Source organism: Mercurialis annua, linkage group LG5, assembly GCF_937616625.2.
Source record: "Mercurialis annua linkage group LG5, ddMerAnnu1.2, whole genome shotgun sequence".
Classification (NCBI taxonomy): domain Eukaryota; kingdom Viridiplantae; phylum Streptophyta; class Magnoliopsida; order Malpighiales; family Euphorbiaceae; genus Mercurialis; species Mercurialis annua.
This window is the reverse complement of record NC_065574.1, coordinates 24,377,393-24,399,460: the sequence shown is the minus strand read 5'-3', so window position 1 is coordinate 24,399,460 and position 22,068 is coordinate 24,377,393. Positions and strand designations below refer to the sequence as shown.

Below are 22,068 nucleotides of genomic sequence, written 5' to 3'. Positions count from 1 at the left end.
TCACTTTTTTAGCGCTTTAAGCCAAACGCTTATAAACGTTACGAAACAAATCCAAATGTTTCACCTTTATAGCGATTTAAGACAAACAGTTACAAACGTTCCGAAACAAATACAAATGTTTAACCTTTATAGCAATTTGATCCAAACGTTTACAAACGTTACAAAACAAATCCAAATGTTTCACCTTTTTAGCAATTTAATTCAAACGTTTTCCATTTTTAGAGATTTAAGCCAAACGTTTACAAACATTATGAAACAAATCAAAACGTTTCACCTTTTTAGCAATTTGAACCACACGTTTACAAACGTTACGAGAAAAAAATCCAAACATTTCCCTTTTATAGCAATTAAAAACAAACGTTTACAAACATTACAAAACAAATCCAAACGTTTCACCTTTTCAGCAATTTGAGCCAAACGTTTAACCTTTTAACAATTTAAGCCACACGTTTCAAACGTTTCAAAAAAAATCCAAATGTTTCATATTTTTAGCGATTGAAGCCAAAGGTTAACAAACGTTACGAATCATATCCAAAGTTTATGAAACAAATCCAAACGTTACGAAAAAAATCCAAATGTTTCACTTTTTTAGCGATTTAAGCCAAACATTTACAAACGTTACAAAACAAATCCAAACGTTTCCCATTTTAAGCAATTTGAGCCAAACGTTTACAAACGTTACAAAAGAAATCCAAACGTTTCCCCTTTTTAACAATTTAAGCCAAACGTTTACAAACGTTACAAAACAAATCCAAGAGTTTCACATTTTTTAGCGATTTAAGTCAAACGTTTACAAACGTTACAAAACAAATTCTAACGTTTACAAACGTTACGAAACAAATTCAAACGTTTCACCTTTTTAGCAATTTAAGCCAAACGTTTATAAACATTTCAAAACAAAACCAAATGTTTCACCTTTTTAGCGATTGAAGCCAAACGTTTACGAAACAAATCCAATAGTTTCACTTTTTTTAGCAATTTGAGCCAAACGTTTACAAATGTTATAAAACAAATCCAAACAGTTCACCTTTTTAGCGATTTCAGCCAAATGTTTAAAAACGTTACAAAAAAAATCCAAACGTTTCACCGTTTTAGTGATATAAGCCAAACGTTTACAAACGCTACAGAACAAAACCAAACGTTTACAAACGTTACGAAACAAATCCAAACGTTTCACCTTTTTAGCGATTTTAGCCAAACGATTACAAACGTTACAAAACAAAGCCAAATGTTTCCCCTTTTTAGCTATTTAAGCCTAACGTTGACACAAACATTACGAAACAAATCCAAATGTTTCACCCTTTTAGCAGTTTAAACTAAACGTTTACGAACGTTGCGAAACAAATCCAAACCTTCCCCTTTTTAGCGATTTAAGCGAAACGTTTACAAACGATACAAAACTAAGCCAAACGTTTCACCTTTTTAGCGATTTAAGCCAAACGTTTACACACATTTCAAAACAAATCCAAACGTTTCCCTTTTTTAGCTATTTAAGCCAAACGTTTACAAATGTTACGAAACAAATCCAAATGTTTCACCTTTATAGCGATTTAAGCCAAACGTTTACAAACGTTCCGAAAGAAATCCAAACGTTTGAGCCAAACATTTACAAACATTACAAAACAAATCCAAATGTTTCAACTTTTTAGCAATTTAATTCAAACGTTTCCCATTTTTAGCGAATTAAGCCAAACATTTACAAACGTTACGAAACAAATCCAAACGTTTCACCTTTTTAGCAATTTGAGCCACACGTTTACAAACGATACGAAAAAAATCCAATCGTTTCCCCTTTACAGCAATTAAAAACAAACGTTTACAAACATTACAAAACAAATCCAAACGTTTCACCTTTTCAGCAATTTGAGCCAAACGTTTCACCTTTTTAACAATTTAAGCCAAACGTTTCAAACGTTTCAAAAAAAATCCAAATGTTTCACATTTTTAGCGATTGAAGCCAAAGGTTAACAAACGTTACGAATCATATCCAAACGTTACGAAAAAAAATTCAAATGTTTCAATTTTTTAGCGATTTAAGCCAAACGTTTACAAACGTTACAACACAAATCCAAACGTTTCCCATTTTAAGCAATTTGAGCCAAACATTTACAAACGTTACAAGAGAAATCCAAACGTTTCCCCTTTTTAACGATATAAGCCAAACGTTTACAAACGTTACAAAACAAATCCGAACGTTTACAAACGTTACGAAACAAATTCAAACGTTTCCCCTTGTTAACAATTTAAGCCAAACGTTTACAAACATTTCAAAACAAAACCAAACGTGTCATCTTTTTAGCGATTTCCCCTTTTTAACGATATAAGCCAAACGTTTACAAACATTACAAAACAAATGCAAGCGTTTCACATTTTTTAGCGATTTAAGCCAAACGTTTACAAACGTTACAAAACAAATCCAAACGTTTACAAATGTTACGAAACAAATTCAAACGTTTCCCCTTGTTAACAATTTAAGCCAAACGTTTACAAACATTTCAAAACAAATCCAAACGTTTCACTTTTTTAGCAATTTGAGCCAAACGTTTACAAACGTTACAAAACAAATCCAATCGTTTCACCTTTTTAGCGATTTAAGCCAAATGTTTACAAACGTTACAAAACAAATCCAAACGTTTCACCTTTTTAGTGATATAAGCAAAACGTTTACAAACGTTACATAACAAAACCTAACGTTTACAAACGTTACGAATCAAATCCAAACGTTTCGCCTTTTTAGCGATTTAAGCCAAACGATTACAAACGTTACAAAACAAAGCCAACAGTTTCCCCTTTTTAGCGATTTAAGCCAAACGTTAACACAAACATTACGAAACAAATAAAACTGTTTCACCTTTTTAGCAGTTTAAACCAAACGTTTACAAACGTTACGAAACAAATCCAAACCTTTCCCCTATTTAGCGATTTAAGCGAAACGTTTACAAACGATACAAAACTAAGCCAAACGTTTCACCTTTTTAGCGATTTAAGCCAAACGTTTACACACCTTTCAAAACAAATCCAAACGTTTCACTTTTTTAGCGATTTAAGCCAAACGTTTACAAACGTTACGAAACAAATCCAAATGTTTCACCTTTATAGCGATTTAAGCCAAACGTTTACAAACGTTCCAAAACAAATCCAAATGTTTAACCTTTATAGCTATTTGAGCCAAACGTTAACAAACGTTACAAAACAAATTCAAATGTTTCACCTTTTTAGCAATTTAATTCAAACGTTTTTCATTTTTAGCGATTTAAGCCAAACGTTTACAAACGTTACGAAACAAATCCAAATGTTTCACCTTTTTAGCAATTTTGGCCACACGTTTACAAACGTTACGAAAAAAATCCAAACGTTTCTCCTTTATAGCAAATAAAAACAAACGTTTACAAACATTACAAAATAAATCCAAACATTTCACCTTTTTAACAATTTAAGCCAAACCTTTCAAACGTTTCAAAAAAAATCCAAATATTTCACATTTTTAGGGATAGAAGCCAAACGTTAACTGTCACGACCCTATCTCGGAGTCGAGACCGGCGCTAGGGAATGGGAGTGGTTGCTCCGAAACCCGTAGCAAGCCTTAAAAATACATTAAAAATCACTTAAAATTTTTCGCGGAATTCAAATCATTTTCGAACATTTTAAAATCGCAGTTTAAAACGTTCTAATAAAAATTACCATTTAAAACATGCACATAATTTTCTCTTTAATTATTGCATTTTAGTTTTCAAAACCATTTCATTATGGTTTATCATGCATCTCATTATGCATACCACCTTACTATGGTAATTACTGCATTTCACTATGCATGCCATTTCATTATGGACTTAACCGCATTTCATTATGCAGACCATCTCATTATAGATTTAACTGCACTTCATTATGCATACCATTTCATTATGGATTTAACTGCATTTCACTATGCAGATGCGTTCGTCGCATTTTATACTCGTGCAGTCGGTCGGACTTTCGCACAGCATTCACATATTACATATTATCAGAGTTTAAGCGTTATAAAATATAAAGCATAAATAAGTCCAACGACTACTAAGGTATCACCGTTAATTATTCTAGCTACTGCAACTCTAGACACAATAAGGAAAAGTCATTCTCACTTTATTCAAGCTAGGAATTTCCGGAACAAGAAATTGGAAATCCAAACTTCAAACTACTCGCCTGTAAAAATTATAAATTCAACGGGGTCAGTTATAAAAACTGAGTGAATGCGTACAACATGTACTAATAAACATTAATATGAAAGCAATGCATTCCAGATTACCGATTCATATGAAACCCTAAACCATGATTCATGTTCCTATATGCTTTCAAAACAGGAAACATAAATATTCCACATCATTTCACCACATTACGGGTTAACCTTTTCATGGCCGTATTTATTCATTTCTTTTTGTACTCTAGCCCGTCAAATCTGATCATTCATCTTTTACGTATGTGAAGGTCTTTAGACTCTTCCACCATACAACAGATTTCGGCGGTACATATATACTGTCGCCATTTTACTTTTTGAAAAGGTTCAACCTCTCAGATCTCGGCAGTTTCTCTTTACTGCCTTTGGTCGTCTATATTCTGTTGCCTCTGAAGATCTGTTCACACAGAGTCTAGGCCGTCGCCTGACTTTCCAGGCCGTCGCCAGGATTCACACAGCACATTCACATGCAACCCATTCTAAATGCAATACCTGTGATCACACAGCACTATTGCCGCCCAATACTAAGCATGTTTCAATGAATCTAAATCGGTTTCAAAACTATGTCTAATAGTTCATGCGATTTAAATTCAAAATAAAATAAAGCATTTGCAAATCATGTAAAGCAGTTCGTTTTAATACTAATATTTAGCAGTATAAGTTGTAAACACACTCACAGTACTCGCTTATTCCAAATTTAAAAATATCACCCGTCGAATATCAAAACCTTCGTTCGCCGGTTTCCGCAACAAAATTCGCTAGATCTAATTTAGAGATTAAACATTAATAAATGTATTAACTCTAAATTCTAGGATAAACTCTAGACCGACTCAACCAAATAAACCACATAATCACATAACCAAATTTGATTCCGACTGTCTCTTTCCGTGTCATCGTATTTCAATACGATACACCACATAGTTTATTTATTTCATTAAATAAACATAGAATTATAACTCCATATAATTCTAACACACATTCAATTCACATAATTCTCTAAAAATACATTTTTAAAAAATCTCAACAATATACCACAATTCATAAATAACCAAAAATATTTTTCCGTAAAATATTTTTGACCTGGGGCTCGGCCCCCCTTATTTTCTGCCAAAATCATTTCGGCACTAACTGCTGCCAACTGAGCTTTGGACTGAGCCACCATGCTCTATCCCCTCTACTCACATTTCGGTCACCGTATTCCGGTGGTTTTGGCCGGAAAACTCAAAAACGCTAAAAACGCTTAAAAATCCATTTAAGCCATTTTTATACCGAAATTCACCAAAATTAATTTCAAATACATTTTTAATTTTCATCTTGTAATTACAGCAGTCCAAAATTATAAAATAATTATTTTTCATTATTTTAACAATTAAAACCGAAATAACTATTAATAATAAAAACCGATTATTAATCTGTCAAAACACTTCTCCAAAAAATCATTTAAACTCCACAAATAATTATCAAACATATTTCATAATTTTTCATGAATAGTTTCTGCCCAGAATTTTAAAATGACGAAAATACCCTTTTTAAACAATTTTTACCGAATAAACATTATCAAAAATTTAACCCGGTTAATAAACCATTAAAAATTCTTAAATAAACACTTATTCATCATCATCCACAAATATAACTCATCCATAAATAAAAATTATTTTCAGAAATTAAAAATCAATTGATTTACCCATATTTAAGCGATTTTTAAGCTTTTAAAAACATTAAAAATCGAAACTTGTATCACTAAATTAATACCCGAACTAATTAACATTTTTAATCCATAAAAATTTCAATTTAAAGCATATTTTAACCTCATCAGATAGATCAGCCCAGAAAATAAAATAAATAATTTAATTTCACGAAAAAATCAATTTAAAACCGAAACCCACATAAACAACAATTAAAACTAGTTAATCATCCATGAAACACCATTTTTAAACTATCCTAAGTATGTTTCTAAGACTCAACCAACATCAGCAAATAAAAGTAAGGTTTTGAACTTTGAAATTCACCTTGATCGTACATGCAAAGATAGATTAATAATCTACGGGAAATTTGCTACGTTTTTTATTAAGGAATTTTTGTGAGAAAATTAAAGAATAAAAAGTTATGCTTTGGTCAAGGGAGAATTCGGCACCCACACAAATGGAGAAGGCAAAGTATTTGCTTGGGGAAGAAGAAGAGTCATAGTAATATCTAGATATTATGGCTCATGATTCACTTATTTACAAGTTTGCCATTATGGCATTTTTGTAAATAATTCGAACTCTAGGGGCAAAATAAATTCAACTTTTTCAAATACTCAAAAACATTAAAACATAATATATGGGCTGAATTAAAATATTTTTGAGCCATTAAAAATAATTAAAATAATTATTTTGACGGTTTTTAGTGAAAAATCGCAAAATTCACTTTTGTCACGAAAAATTGCCAAAAATTACACTTAAGGGAAAACACACTCCAATTCACATTTTCACCCTTATAAATTCATGAGATGAATTTATTCACTATTTTCGAGGTCCTAATTAATTAAAATTTGACACACACGAAAATAAACACTAATAATTTTACGGGGTATTACATTCACCCCTCCTTATAAGAAATTCGTCCTCGAATTTCAAAACAAACTATTACCTTGAGCAAACAAGTGGGGATATCCTTTCCGCATATCTGCCTCTGTTTTCCACGTACAGTCCTCAATTGTACGGCTCCTCCAGAGCACTTTTACCATAGGTATCTCCTTACTACGGAGTTTTCTAATCTGGGTATCCACAATTTCTACAGGTTCTTTCTCATAAGATAGCTCCTCGTCTATCTCAACCTCTTGAGGTTGAATTATTCTATGAGGGTCGGGAATATACTTCCTAAGCATCGACACGTGAAACACTAGATGTACTTGTGACATCTCAGACGATAATGCTAACTTATAAGCTACCGTTCCTATTCGCTCAATAATCTCATAAGGCCCTGCATATCTCGGCGCTAGCTTTCCTTTCTTTCCAAATCGGATTACACCTTTTATAGGTGATATTTTAAGGAACACAAAATCTCCGATTTGAAATTCTACATCTTTTCTTTTCGCATCAGCATAGCTCTTTTGCCGACTAAATGCACTTTCTAAACGTTGCTTAATCAACGGAACTTTCTCAGATGTAATCTGTACTATTTCAGCTCCTGTCAACTTTCTTTCTCCAACTTCCTCCCAATAAATTGGAGATCTACAATTACGTCCATATAACACCTCATACGGTGCCATTTCGATACTGGAATGATAACTATTGTTATATGAAAACTCTACTAACGGTAGGTACTCATCCCAATGGCCTCCGAAATCTAAAACGCACATTCTTAACATATCCTCCAAAGTCAGGATAGTCCTTTCAGACTGTCCATCTGTTTGGGGATGAAACGCTGTACTGAAATCTAAACGCGTTCCTAAAGCCTCTTGCAGACTTTGCCAAAATCGGGATGTAAAAACTGATCCTCGATCAGACACAATTGACACAGAACTCCATGTAAACTGACTACTTTGTCAATATAAATCTGTGCCAATTTTGCTGCTGTATAGGTAACCTTGATCGGAATGAAATGAGCCGACTTTGTCATTCGATCAACGATAACCCATATCGAATCAAAACCATGTTGCGACTTAGGCAACCCAACGACAAAATCCATGGTTATTCTTTCCCATTTCCATTCTGGTATTGGTAATTGTTGCAAAAATCCAAATGGTCTCTGATGTTCCAACTTCACTTGTTGGCATATCGGACACTTAGCAACAAATTCTGCTATATCCCGTTTCATACCATTCCACCAATACATCTGCTTAACATCGTGATACATCTTGGTAGAACCAGGATGAACACTATACTTAGATCCATTTGCCTCCATCATAATTCTCTGTTTCAATTCCTCTACATTTGGTACGCACACCCTAGTACCAAATTTCAGAATACCCCCTTTGATATTGTATTCAGAGTTCATTCCCTTTTGAACTTCTGCAATAACATGCTTTAGTTGAGGATCCATTGTCTGAAGTTCCTTAATCTGATCATTCAATGTAGGTTTAATCGTAATTTGAGCTAACAAACTCCCCAAATACGAAACCTCTAATTGAACTCCTTGATCAAACAACGAATGCACTTCTCTAATTATTGGCCTCTTCTCAACTAAAGTAATATGAGCTAAACTTCCTGCTGATTTTCTGCTCAACGCATCAGCCATTACGTTAGCTTTGCCATGATGATACTGTATCGTACAGTCATAATCCTTTAGCAACTCCATCCACCTCCTCTGCCTGAGATTTAACTCTCTCTGATCAAATATGTATTTCAGACTTTTGTGATCAGTGAATATTCCGCATTTTGCTCCATATAAGTAATGTCTCCAAATCTTTAATGCGAAAATCACCGCTGCTAATTCTAGATCATGGGTTGGATAATTAACTTCATGCTTTTTCAACTGGCGAGAAGCATAAGCTATAACTTGTCCATGTTGCATTAGTACACATCCTAACCCGATCCTAGAAGCATCACAATAGACTGTAAGTCCATCACTACCTTCTGGTAATGCCAGACAGGGGCTGTTGTCAAACACTCCTTCAACTTCTGAAAACTCACTTCACATTGATCATTCCAAATGAACTTCGCGTTCTTCTGAGTCAGCTTAGTTAATGGTGCAGACAACTTAGAAAAGTCTTGCACAAACCGTCTATAATAACCAGCTAAACCCAAGAAACTACGAATTTCTGTCACTGAACTTGGCCTTTTCCAATTCATCACAGCTTCAATCTTTTTAGGATCTACCTTAATCCCACTTTGAGATACAACATGTCCCAAAAATGCTACTTCTTCTAACCAAAATTCACACTTCGAGAATTTGGCATAAAGCTGATGATCTTTCAAAATTTGTAACACAATCCTTAAGTGTTGCGCATGCTCCTCCTTTGTGCGCGAATAAATCAAGATATCATCTATGAACACTATCACGAATTGATCTAGAAACGGTTTAAAAATCTGATTTATCAAATACATGAAAGCCGCTGGTGCATTTATCAATCCAAATGACATCACCAAAAATTCATAATGACCGTATCTTGTTCTGAATGCAGTCTTTGGAATATCATCATTTCTGATCTTCAACTGATGATAACCAGACCTCAGATCAATCTTCGAAAAGTACCTCGCTCCTTGTAATTGATCGAATAAATCGTCAATTCTGGGTAAAGGATACTTATTCTTGATTGTGACCTTATTGAGTTGTCTGTAATCTATACATAGCCTCATTGATCCATCCTTCTTCTTTACGAACAACACAGGTGCTCCCCAAGGTGAGACACTTGGTCGTATAAATCCACGATCAATCAACTCTTCTAATTGATCCTTCAACTCCTTTAGTTCTGCTGGTGCCATTCGATACGGAGGTATCGATATTGGACTTGTACCACGAACTAGATCAATACAGAATTCAATCTCTCGATCTGGTGGTAATCCAGGTAACTCTTATGGAAACACATCAGAATACTCCGACACTACTGGTACATCATTCACATTTCCAACTTCCTTCTGAATATCTCGTACCAGAGCTAAAAATCCTTGACATCCTTTACGCAACATCTTCCTCGCTTTCAAAGCCGAGACTAAACTCTTTGGGGTTTCCAACTTCTCTCCCCGAATAGAGATAAGTTCAGTTCCAGGTGCATGGAACGTCACTATCTTGTCTCTACAATCCACATTCGCATAATGTCGCGACAACTAATCCATTCCTAGGATGACGTCGAATTCTAAAACATTAAGCAACACCAAATCCGCAAGCAATTCTCACTCTCCGATTAACACAGGACACGACGGATAAACTACAGTAACGTCTATGCTTTCGCCCACAGGTGTAGCTACTAACAATGGGTTTTGCAGAAACACAGGTTGAATTCCTAATTTTAATGCAAAACTCGACGATACAAATGAATGCGTAGCACCGGGATCAAATAAAATTGATGCATCATGCGAAGATATTGAAAATATACCTTGCACTACCGCATTCGCCTCCTGAGGATTGATCGCAAAAACTCTAGCCTGCCCTCCGCTAGTAGTCGCTCCAGATACTCGTCCGCCTGTGGTCCTTCCTCCACCATGATTACCAAAACCATATCCTCTTCCACATTGTCCACTAAACACATTCTGGTTCTGTGCCTGCCTAGACACTGCAGGATATACAGGTCTAGGTTGTTGAAACTGGTTGAACAACACTAGCACTTGAACCTTGTGGTCCAGACATAGGGCATTCTCTAGAGAAATGACCTTGCTGTCCACACGTGTAACATCCTCTAGTCGCCATATAGCATGCTCCAAAATGCTTCTTTCCACAAGTTGGACATAGTGGCATCGTTCCTCCTAAACTTAGTCCACTAGAACTTGGTCCAGAGGTACTGAACCTCCTATCTTTTCTATATTTCTTAAATCCTTTACGATATGGTCCAGCGAACCTATTTGTATTAGAACTTGCAGTTCCTTCTCTCACATTCACTTGCTCACCAGAAAAAGTGATCTTTCCAAATTGGATCAAAGTACTTTCCATCTGGCGTGCACTATCGATGATTTGCACCAAATCCTTCCTAACATCAGATAGTAATCCAATATATTCGGGTCCTAGCCCCTTAATGAACCTTGAATTCACCCTATCTCTATCCAACATCAGATCAGGTGTGAAACGACTCAACCTTGTGAACTCCGTCACATACTCCTGCACAGTCTTTCCTATCTTATTCAAATTCAACAACTTCTCTCGATAATTCTCTGTTACTGAAAACGGCAGAAAGAAATCCTTAAATCGAGTGACAAAATCATTCCAAGTAATCTCTCCCATACTTGGTTGAATATGCCTTTGAAACCAATCCTTCGCAGATCCTTTTACTAACATCTCCACCATCAGTATAGACTGTCTTTCACTAGCATTAAGACGTCTAGCGTTCATTTCTACTTCCTCTAAGAAATCTAACGCATCATTCGATCCATCAAACTTCATGGGCTTGAGCCTCATGTAAGCCATAACGAGATCACGATCAACGTTAGCACCAACTCGCTGTTGTTGGTAATCCAACTGCTCTCTGTGCATATTTTGCACTTCCGCTAGATTCGTTTGCATAGCTGCTATGCCATCTAAAAATTGTTCGAAATCAAAGCCCGGAATATTAAAATTTGGCCCAGGGCCTCTACCACGACCTCGACCACGTCCATGACCACGACCCTGACCATCGCCTGCTGCGGGTATCGCATCGTTATGAACGGACTCCTCGTCATGAGCGTTCTCCTCTTGAACGTTTTCATCATGCTGATCAGCCATTCTGATCAAAGCACATCGTCTATTAAGAATCTATCTAAGCGTTCTAATCGTATACTATCGCAACTAATCACCACAATCACACAATCTAAGCAAACATACAGACTCACTCCTAGAGCGAAGCTGAGAATATTTAAAAACAAATGATGACTTAACAAATAACATGACCGGAAACTTATATGTTGCAGTAGACTCTATATCAATCTATCAATCCATAGCTAGATTAACCTAGTGCCAAGATACCTAGGAATCAACAAACATCATAGGATTTCTTTCACATATTAGTAATGGTTCAAGACTATAAACCATCACTTTGATATCAAACTCAACAATGGCCCACTTTTCTACCATTGCTCTGATACCACCTTTGTCACGACCCGATTCTCGGCGTCGAGACCGGCGCTAGGGAATGGGAGTGGTTGCTCCAAAACCCGTAGCAAGCCTTAAAAATACATTAAAATCACTTAAAAAATTTCGCGGAATTCAAATCGTTTTTGAATATTTTAAAATCGCAGTTTAAAACGTTCTAATAAAAATTACCATTTAAAACATGCACATAATTTTCTCTATAATTATTGCATTTTAGTTTTCAAAACCATTTCATTATGGTTTATCATGCATCTCATTATGCATACCACCTTACTATGGTAATAACTGCATTTCACTATGCAGGCCATTTCATGATGGACTTAACCGCATTTCATTATGCAGACCATCTCATTATGGATTTAACTGCATTTCATTATGCAGACCATTTCATTATGGATTTAACTGCATTTCACTATGCAGATGCGTTTGTCGCATTTTATACTCGTGCACTCGGTCGGACTTTCGCACAACATTCACATATTACATATTATCAGAGTTTAAGCGTTATAAAATATAAAGCATAAATAAGTCCAACGACTACTAAGGTATCATCGTTCATTATTCTAGCTACTGCAACTCTAGACACAATAAGGAAAAGTCATTCTCACTTTATTCAAGCTAGGAATTTCCGGAACAAGAAATTGGAAATCCACACTTCAAACTACTCGCCTGTAAAAATTATAAATTCAACGGGGTCAGTTATAAAAACTGAGTGAATGCGTACAACATGTACTAATAAACATTAATATGAAAGCAATGCATTCCAGATTACCGATTCATATGAAACCCTAAACCATGATTCATGTTCCTATATGCTTTCAAAACAGGAAACATAAATATTCCACATTATTTCACAACATTACGGGTTAACCTTTTCATGGCCGTATTTATTCATTTCTTTTTGTACTCTAGCCCGTCAAATCTGATCATTCATCTTTTACGTATGTGAAGGTCTTTAGACTCTTCCACCATACAAAAGATTTCGGCAGTACATATATACCGTCGCCATTTCACTTTTTTTAAAAGGTTCAACCTTTCAGATCTCGGCAGTTTCTCTTTACTGCCTTTGGTCGTATATATTCCGTTGTCTCTGAAGATCTGTTCACACAGAGTCTAGGCCGTCGCCTGACTTTCCAGGCCGTCGCCAGGATTCACACAGCACATTCACATGCAACCCATTCTAAATGCAATACCGGTGATCACACAGCACTATTGCCGCCCAATACTAAGCATGTTTCAATGAATCTAAATCGGTTTCAAAACTATGTCTAATAGTTCATGCGATTTAAATTCAAAATAAAATAAAGCATTTGCAAATCATGTAAAGCAGTTCGCAATATTTTTAATACTAATATTTAGCAGTATAAGTTGTAAACACACTCACAGTACTCGCTTATTCCAAATTTAAAAATATCACCCGTCGAATATCAAAACCTTCGTTCGCCGGTTTCCGCGACGAAATTCGCTGGATCTAATTTAGAGATTAAACATTAATAAATGTATTAACTCTAAATTCTAGGATAAACTCTAGACCGACTCAACCAAATAAACCACATAATCACATAATCAAATTTGATTCCGACTATCTCTTTCCGCATCATCGTATTTCCATACGATACACCACATAGTTTATTTATTTTATTAAATAAACATAGAATTATAACTCCGTATAATTCTAATACACATTCAATTCACATAATTCTCTAAAAATACATTTTTAGAAAATCTCAACAATATACCACAATTCATAAATAACCAGAAATATTTTTCCGTAAAATATTTTTGACCTGGGGCTTGGCCCCCCTTATTTTCTGCCAAAATCATTTCGGCACTAACTACTGCCAACTGAGCTTAGGACTGAGTCACCATGCTCTATCCACTCTACTCACATTTCGGTCACCGTATTCCGGTGGTTTTGGCCGGAAAACTCAAAAACGCTAAAAACGCTTAAAAATCCATTTAAGCCATTTTACATCGAAATTCACCAAAATTAATTTCAAATACATTTTTAATTTTCATCTTGTAAAAACAGCAGCCCAAAATTTTAAAATAATTATTTTCCATTATTTTAACAATTAAAACAGAAATAACTATTTATAATCAAAACCGATTATTAATCTGTCAAAACGCTTCACAAAAAAATCATTTAAACTCCACAAATAATTATCAAACATATTTCACATTTTTTCATGAATAGTTTCTGCCCAGAATTTTAAAATGATGAAAATACCCTTTTTAAACAATTTTTACCGAATAAACATTATCAAAAATTTAACCCGGTTAATAAACCATTAAAAATTCTTAAATAAACACTTATTAATAATCATCCACAAATATAACTCATCCATAAATAAAATTATTTCCAGAAATTAAAAATCAATTGATTTACCCATATTTAAGCGATTTTTAAGCTTTTAAAAACATTAAAAATCGAAACTTGTATCACTAAATTAATACCCGAACTAATTAACATTTTTAATCCATAAAAATTTCAATTTAAAGCATATTTTAACCTCATCACATAGATCAGCCCAGAAAATAAAACAAATAATTTAATTTCACGAAAAAATCAATTTAAAACTGAACCCACATAAACAACAATTAAAACTAGTTAATCAACCTTCAAACACCATTTTTAAACTATCCTAAGCATGTTTCTAAGACTCAACCAACATGTCACTACCCAAAATATTGAGCCGCAACCGGCGCTAGGGAACGGGAGTGGTAGCTCCGGAACCCGTAGCAAGCCTTAAACCACTATTAATTTTTCGCGAATAAACAAATAACATAAAGCAACAGAAGAAAGTATACATAACATTTACACTAACTGTTCAAAAACCTCGCGGGCTCTAGTTACCGTACCCTGTACGAACTGGCCTCGCGGTACTATATACAGCAGTTAGTGTATCCAAACATATCACCGGCATCTGGTGCCGTGAATAACATATAAGACACGTAGCTTACAAAAACATATAAACAGGAGAGCAAGTAATATGTACAATCAAAATGTACTGATGTCTAGGCTACGACTCTGTCACACGGGACCACTACTGCAGCATTCACAAAAGTCAGATACTATACGTACACAGCTGACTTTTGGACTTCAAAATTGGCCTCTAGCTAGGTCCACAAACTAAGCACCTGAAAGACATCAAAGGTGAGGGGTCAGTATTTGGGAAAATACTGAGTGAGTTGACATTTACTAACAGTATTAATATAGAAACATAGCATCGCATCTTAAGAAAACAATAATATAAAACATATAAACAGGTATTTGATCCGTACGAAACTAATATCCTAGCATGCGACACATATCTCAAATAATCATATATCATTCAACCCAATCGTAAATCTCAAGCTGTGAGTCCAACTCACTGGTGGGCCCAGCCCACTAGATACGGGGACTTCCAGGCTACACCGTAGCCGAGTTCACTCTTGTATCGAATTTATATCATATCATACGTATTCAATCATTTCTCAAATACAAACACACTAGACTGACTCAATACTGGTGATCACACAGCCTATTGACACCCAATAGGTAGCTAGTTTCTCCGGATCGCATACTAGTTCTCGTATATAGAAATTAATAAAACATATAACATTTCAATCAGTTATATGTAATGCGATGCGTGTAAAGAATATATATATCTATATAAAATAACTTTAATATATAATACATGAAAGTAAAATACAACTTACAGTGACCGCTATCTAAGTAATGATATGATCGATCTGATAGTACGCTCTCGCTAGTCCGCTTCTACTGACCCCACTACTCGCTGACACGTTTGATAAATCTTTTAATAGTTAGACATGAAACTAGTACTTTTATTCATATAATACTTCTAAGTTTTAAGCTTTAGTTTCATTCTATACTTAATTACGTATTCAATAACTTTAATCGTATAAACGACTTAGCGAATACTATTTCTCATAATTGAGAATCGCTTAACGTCCTTGACGTTTCTATTATTATTAATTACCTAAAACACCGAGCTCATCTCGAGATTAAGGACACTCAAAGTCCGAAATCCGTCTTTTAGCGTCAAATTATTCTAAACGTCAAATACCTAGGTCAAATACAGTTTGTATACACATAGGGGCGAGTCGGGGTGCACGGGCGTGCCCTTCGGTGGGTGCACGATCGTGCAACCAAGTGCACGTTCGTGCACCTCTAGTGCACGTTCGTGCACCATGAAGAGTGCACGTTCGTGCACCATGAAGAGTGCACGTTCGTGCACTTCAGGTGCACGTTCGTGCACCATGAAGAGTGCACGGTCGTGCACCTTGCTAGGTGCACGGTCGTGCACCTTGCTAGGTGCACGTTCGTGCACTTCTAGTGCACGGTCGTGCTCCCGTGGTGCACGGTCGTGCACCACGTGCACAACCCCGGAAATGCGATTTCCGGGGTTTTACCACCATTCCGACGTGCTTCACACACCCATACTCAATACCCATATCTCGGTTTCTTCAAAAACGGCATAATAACTTCAAAAACGTCGAATTCAAACCAATACGCTATAAAACTTAAAACAGCCATCTATTATCGATTTTAGCTCCAAATTTCAAGAACTTTACCTCGAAACGAAGCTTAGGATCGATAGAGGACAAGATTCTGAAGAGATTGCCGCTTGAATCGCTCGAATCGGACGTCGAACGACGAAACGGCGGCGAAACGACGGTATCGATCGTTTTTGTCACGACCCAATTTCATGGATCGCGACCGGCACTAGGGTATGGGTATGGTCGTACCAAAACCCGTAGCAAGCCTCGCGGAAAACCATATAATCAAAATAAACCTGCAAGAAAACCAATGCTCGGGGGCAACCGAGACTCCAACCTAAGTCTAACAACTTATATAACAATTCTATTACAACCAATTGATAATATTCCGAAACTAGAAACATGCCTCATAAATCAATAATCCAATGTAACATGTCAACGTACAAATAACATAACAGTCGTACCACAACGACAAACCAAAGTATAATAATAAAGACAACTAGCTCTACTGCGGTCTAAGAAGTGAAACAGTTGACTAGTCTAATAATATAAAAAGACCTCCGAGGAACCAAAAGATCGGAGATGACCAACGCTCTCAAAATCATAAACCTGGAAAAGTTTGGAAAGCAACGGGGTCAGATATACTGAGATGAGTTCATAATGTTATTTACATTTATTAAGATTAAAACCTTAAAACAAATTCTTTTATACTAATATATATATTTGATTATGGAAGACAGTATTGAAATGAAATCCCAAAGTAGGTGTGACGTATCATCACCAAATCCCAAAGTAGACGGGAACAAATCCTCGTCGATCCCAAAGTAGGCTAGACATTAGTCTGCCGATCCCAAAGTACTTACCGGTGCACACAGTCTCGATACAAGCCTATCGAGTAGCTCGTTTCAATCCAGATCCATAATCCTTAAAACAGTTCACAAACATTTGATATACTAAAATAATTTGCGGTACTTAATAAAGCGGTAAATAACACTATAAACTCACTGCTTGCGTATCCACGTGAATATCTTGGCAAACAGCTAACCCTGAGCGGACTCCGAAGCACGAACAGACGACGGGTCTAAAACAAGGTATAAGTTAAAATCCATTCAACCCCTAACTCTAAGATTACTAGACACCACATAGGACTAGTATCTCAACACAACCAAACACAACCAAAGTAATCAAACATAACCAACGTATTATCATAACCAAAGTATACCATATAACAAGTTAGGCAAATTAAGCTTAGGTGAGTTCTTATCTTTAAAACAAAACCAAAGTCCTTTCATAGCTTAAATACTTTATTTAAAATAAAGAGATTTCCCAAAGTAGTGTGTTAGCCTCAACTGCAGTATAGCTCAACAACACATGTCGGAAGACCACGTCTAACCCGACCCATCCATAAACCAAAGTTTAAAACCAAAGTCTTAAATAAATCCTTAAATGAAACCAAAGTATTTTTAAATAAGAACTCATACCTAACTTAATCCTACCACGAACACCAAAGTAACAAATCAATTACCTTGCCAACACTTGACAAGTACACCCAAAGTATAATCAAATATGTCACCTTAAATAGAATTAAAATGATTCAACAATTAACAAGTATCAACTTGAGAATAAAATCACTCAATCAAAACCTTACATAACGTATAACACCTTATATGCCTCATATTGTTTAAACAAGTTAATCCACAACCTAAGATAATAATAACATCCTTGAAATAAGTTCAAACCATTTTATAAACAAAGTTTCCCGTTCTTTAAAACAAGATCAAACCACCCTAAGTAGGCATTTAACAAAGCCACAATCTTTGATTAAAATCAATATTAAGGCAAAGCACTCAAATAATCAAATTTGGCAATTTGCCGAAAATTGCCTAAACTAGCCAAACGATTCAAAACCAACAATCGATGAACCAAAGTATGTTACTACTGATTTAAAAACATCAAAACATCATATAGAAAATATTAGATCAGTAGGTATAGCATTTGAAAACCAATTTGCAATCGTAGCGTTTAACTTTCGTAAAAATGTCAATTTCGCAAATCGTAGAGATTTTTACAACATAGATCAAACCCAAATCTCACTTCAAGATCCTAACTCATAAGATCATTAGCTATTGTAGTATAACCACATAATATCCCAAATAACTCAGATTCAACACTTTAACAAATCACTAAACGAATCAATTTCATACAAACCTAGAATTAGCCAATTCGTTGTTTAAATCATGTAAATCCAATTCCAATCATGATACATCATATTATAATCATATTAAACTCCATTTAAAACATAATATTCAAATCATAAATCTCAGACCATTAATCATAAAGTTCCAAACTCCAAAACACCCTAAAACATGCAATTCTACGCAAAACACAAGACAACGATTCACCAATACATAAGAGATGGAAATAATTACCTTAGAATGGAGAATAACAAGATTATATAAGTATTAAACCCTAGGTAAGGGTCTGGACCAGAAGCAACAAGAGTCACAATCACACCAACGAAGAACACCACAAGCAAAACGCGTAGAAATCGCAAAACGGATAAACAATCACCAATCAATTGTTAAAAACCATCAAGGATCATAAAGGAATGATAAAAATAGGGTTTATCTGAGTGTAGGGTCGCATTAGGTCTGATAGGATAAAAAAGGGCTGAAAGAATCGAGTTAAGGAGCTATTTATAACAAAACAGCAAACCCTACAGTGCCGCGTCGCGCCCGAGATGACTGAATCGCGCCCGTGATGGTGTATCACGACCGTGATGCTCCTGTCACGCCCGTGATACACCCCCTGCCTCCAAAATTATTGATTTTCTGGGCCTTAAGCCCAAGGTCGATCCACACGGCCCGAACCACACTCAAAACAAGCCCAAACATCGAAATAACTATTGTGCAACCTAAACCAAAGTTCCAAGGAACTAAACCACCAAACATTAACCCAAAACACATTGAAAAACTCATCGTAACAAGCCGAAAAAATACGGGGTGTTACATTCTCTCCAACTTAAAAACAAAATCGTCCTCGATTTTAATACAAAGCACAAAACACAATATACGCGCACAAAGCAACCAAAGTAGAACATATAACACAAATCCAAAGTACTAAAATAGCATCGAACATTCAAAGCAGCGCTAAACCCCACGTACCTCAAGGAATGAAAGATAACGATTGCACATAATGGACTTCGTCCCCTACGTATACTCCCCAACTATATAACCGAATAAAACTCAAACCATAGGCATTCCTCCACTCATCAACCTACGCACTTGCATAACCACAACTCGACACGTTGAACCTCGAATGATAACTCAAATCACCACTTACATAAAACAACAACTCAAATTTCCACACCACGTATGCGCAAAATTATAAATTCAACAGTTCAATACTCCAACTATTACTTGATTAAACAAAATATAAACCTCCAAGATTATTCAACTATAAATATTAAACATGCTCACAAGGAAGGTTACTAAACTCGTTCGAGTTCTGACAGCAATCAAGACAACCTTGACAAGGTGCAAGGACAAGCCCGAAACTCATATCGCAATTCTTACAATACCAAAATCTAACACTTCAAATGAAAACCTCGAAATCCCCATTAATAACATCATGCAATCCTCGCCACCTACTTAACATCTCTACGCCTATTATCCCATATCAAAGATATAAATAACTCGTTATATCAAATGAACGGTCTAGTACAAAATTAACTAGATAAGGTTCTCGCCAATATAAATCAGCCAACTTTAAAATATCATGAAATTCGAGTTGTACACACGACAAGGACTAAGCTCGACAAGACCATCAACCTTAACGAATCAATAAACACATACTCACATACTGATATTCCAAAGAATAAATCACTTTAACCTATGATAACGAATCTCCAAGTTACATACAAACCGACTAATTCAGAAAGATCCTTCCACTCATACAATAAGAAAACATACAGCCCGAAGTTACCCAAAGTAACTAACACCAACATACATACAAATTTTTTTTTTTTTTTTTTTTTTACACAAACCAAATTTTTGTGCCGCACACAAAAGGTTCAACAATTAGATGAAGCGAAATCAAATTTTTTTACAACAAAAATTCACAATCAGTATTGACCAACCAACCTTTGTTGTCGAAACCTACTCATCGCGATTCTCAAATCAACTAACTCATAAATCCGAACCAAACTAAAATTCTCAAAATTGTTTCACCAAAAATAACTGTAACCTTGCTAAGAAGAGATCACCTAGATCACATTCGCCGTAATCGGGTCATTGGTTATGCTCAAAACCAAACTTATAGGGAAATAGTTCAAATCACAAAACATTACAACTTCCCACTTCTCTTTAAAAGATTTTAATATCTTATAACTCCTTTTATATTTAAAATCAAAATACTTTTACTATTGGAAAAACCTCCAATTTGTGAACACATCAACATTTTCAAAATATCCGTATTTTGAATTCCGGAGTTACACCTTAGTTTCAATATAAGTTTGCAAATATATAAAATAGTTCAACTAACAAAATTTTTTATTCTCTTTAAATCAATGCTTGATAAAAATTTATCCTTTTGTCAAAATAGAAAATATTTGTAAAGAAAATCCTCTTTTTTTTTTTTCACACAATATTTTTTATACGAGTATACCAAAACATTATACAAAAACGAATATGTAAAAACAAACTTCCTTTAAAATCACGGCGTAAACACACACGTCGAGCATAACCAAATCCCTTAATCTAATAACCTCAATTCATAAATCGTAAGCTAACACAAAGGCCTTCCAAACCGACCTCAAAATCCTATCATACTTATTATAATAATAACTCGAGTGCAATGTTATATTCATTCTTACTCCCTACCAAGTACAAAATTTGTTATACAACAAACCAATCACTCATAACATAATCATCCTCAATTCACCACCATCATCACAGAGTATTTTGTCTAGCTACCCTTCAGTAACAGTTTCAAAATCATTTGAAATCCAACCTTATAAATATATTTATCCCAAAGTGACTCGCGAGTTCGTTTCAAAACATTTTTCTCAAAAATTCTTTATTCCCGAAATCCATTTTACATAATTGTGCGCCAGGGTGATGACACCTTTCATCCCCAAATAGTTGCATCCAACTCTAACCATTTCAATGCACGTGATGCATGTACTATTATGCATGTACAAATTACTTATTTTCTTATTATTTAGTGAACATACTTAGTGCTCAATGAAATCCCCTATTCGTGACATACAAAAATGCATGTTCATGATATGTCTGGGCACAATTACGTGATAAAAACATTTCAAATACTTTCAATAAGTTTCATTTGAAATCAGTTTATTAATAAAACATTTGCTAGACGTTTCACTCTGTGAGATGTGCACTCGATAACCTCAAAAACATTTCTCAATCCTTACTTGCAATCTACCAAATCATGTGATACTAACATAACAATTCAAACCGATAACTACTATAAAATCTCTTATGCGACAAAAAACTTTCACTAAGCTTAAACTTAACTCAAGGAAAAACAATATATCACCTACGTTTCTACAAAACAAACCACCAGTTCCCGCATCGCATCATCCAATCTGGATGAAAAACGCCAGTGTATTAATACACCGATCTATCTCT

At 35.2% G+C, this 22,068-nt stretch overlaps 1 long non-coding RNA gene across 1 annotated transcript; it reads right to left on the bottom strand.

Annotated features, from left to right (window-relative positions):
- Positions 1-12,425: 12,425 nt before the first annotated feature.
- Positions 12,426-13,346, bottom strand: LOC126680517 (uncharacterized). The gene is made up of 2 exons (XR_007641201.1): positions 13,296-13,346; positions 12,426-12,580 (listed from the first exon to the last, which is right to left on the bottom strand). It is a non-coding gene; the product is annotated as an uncharacterized LOC126680517 (long non-coding RNA).
- Between the last annotated feature and the right edge of the window lie 8,722 nt (positions 13,347-22,068).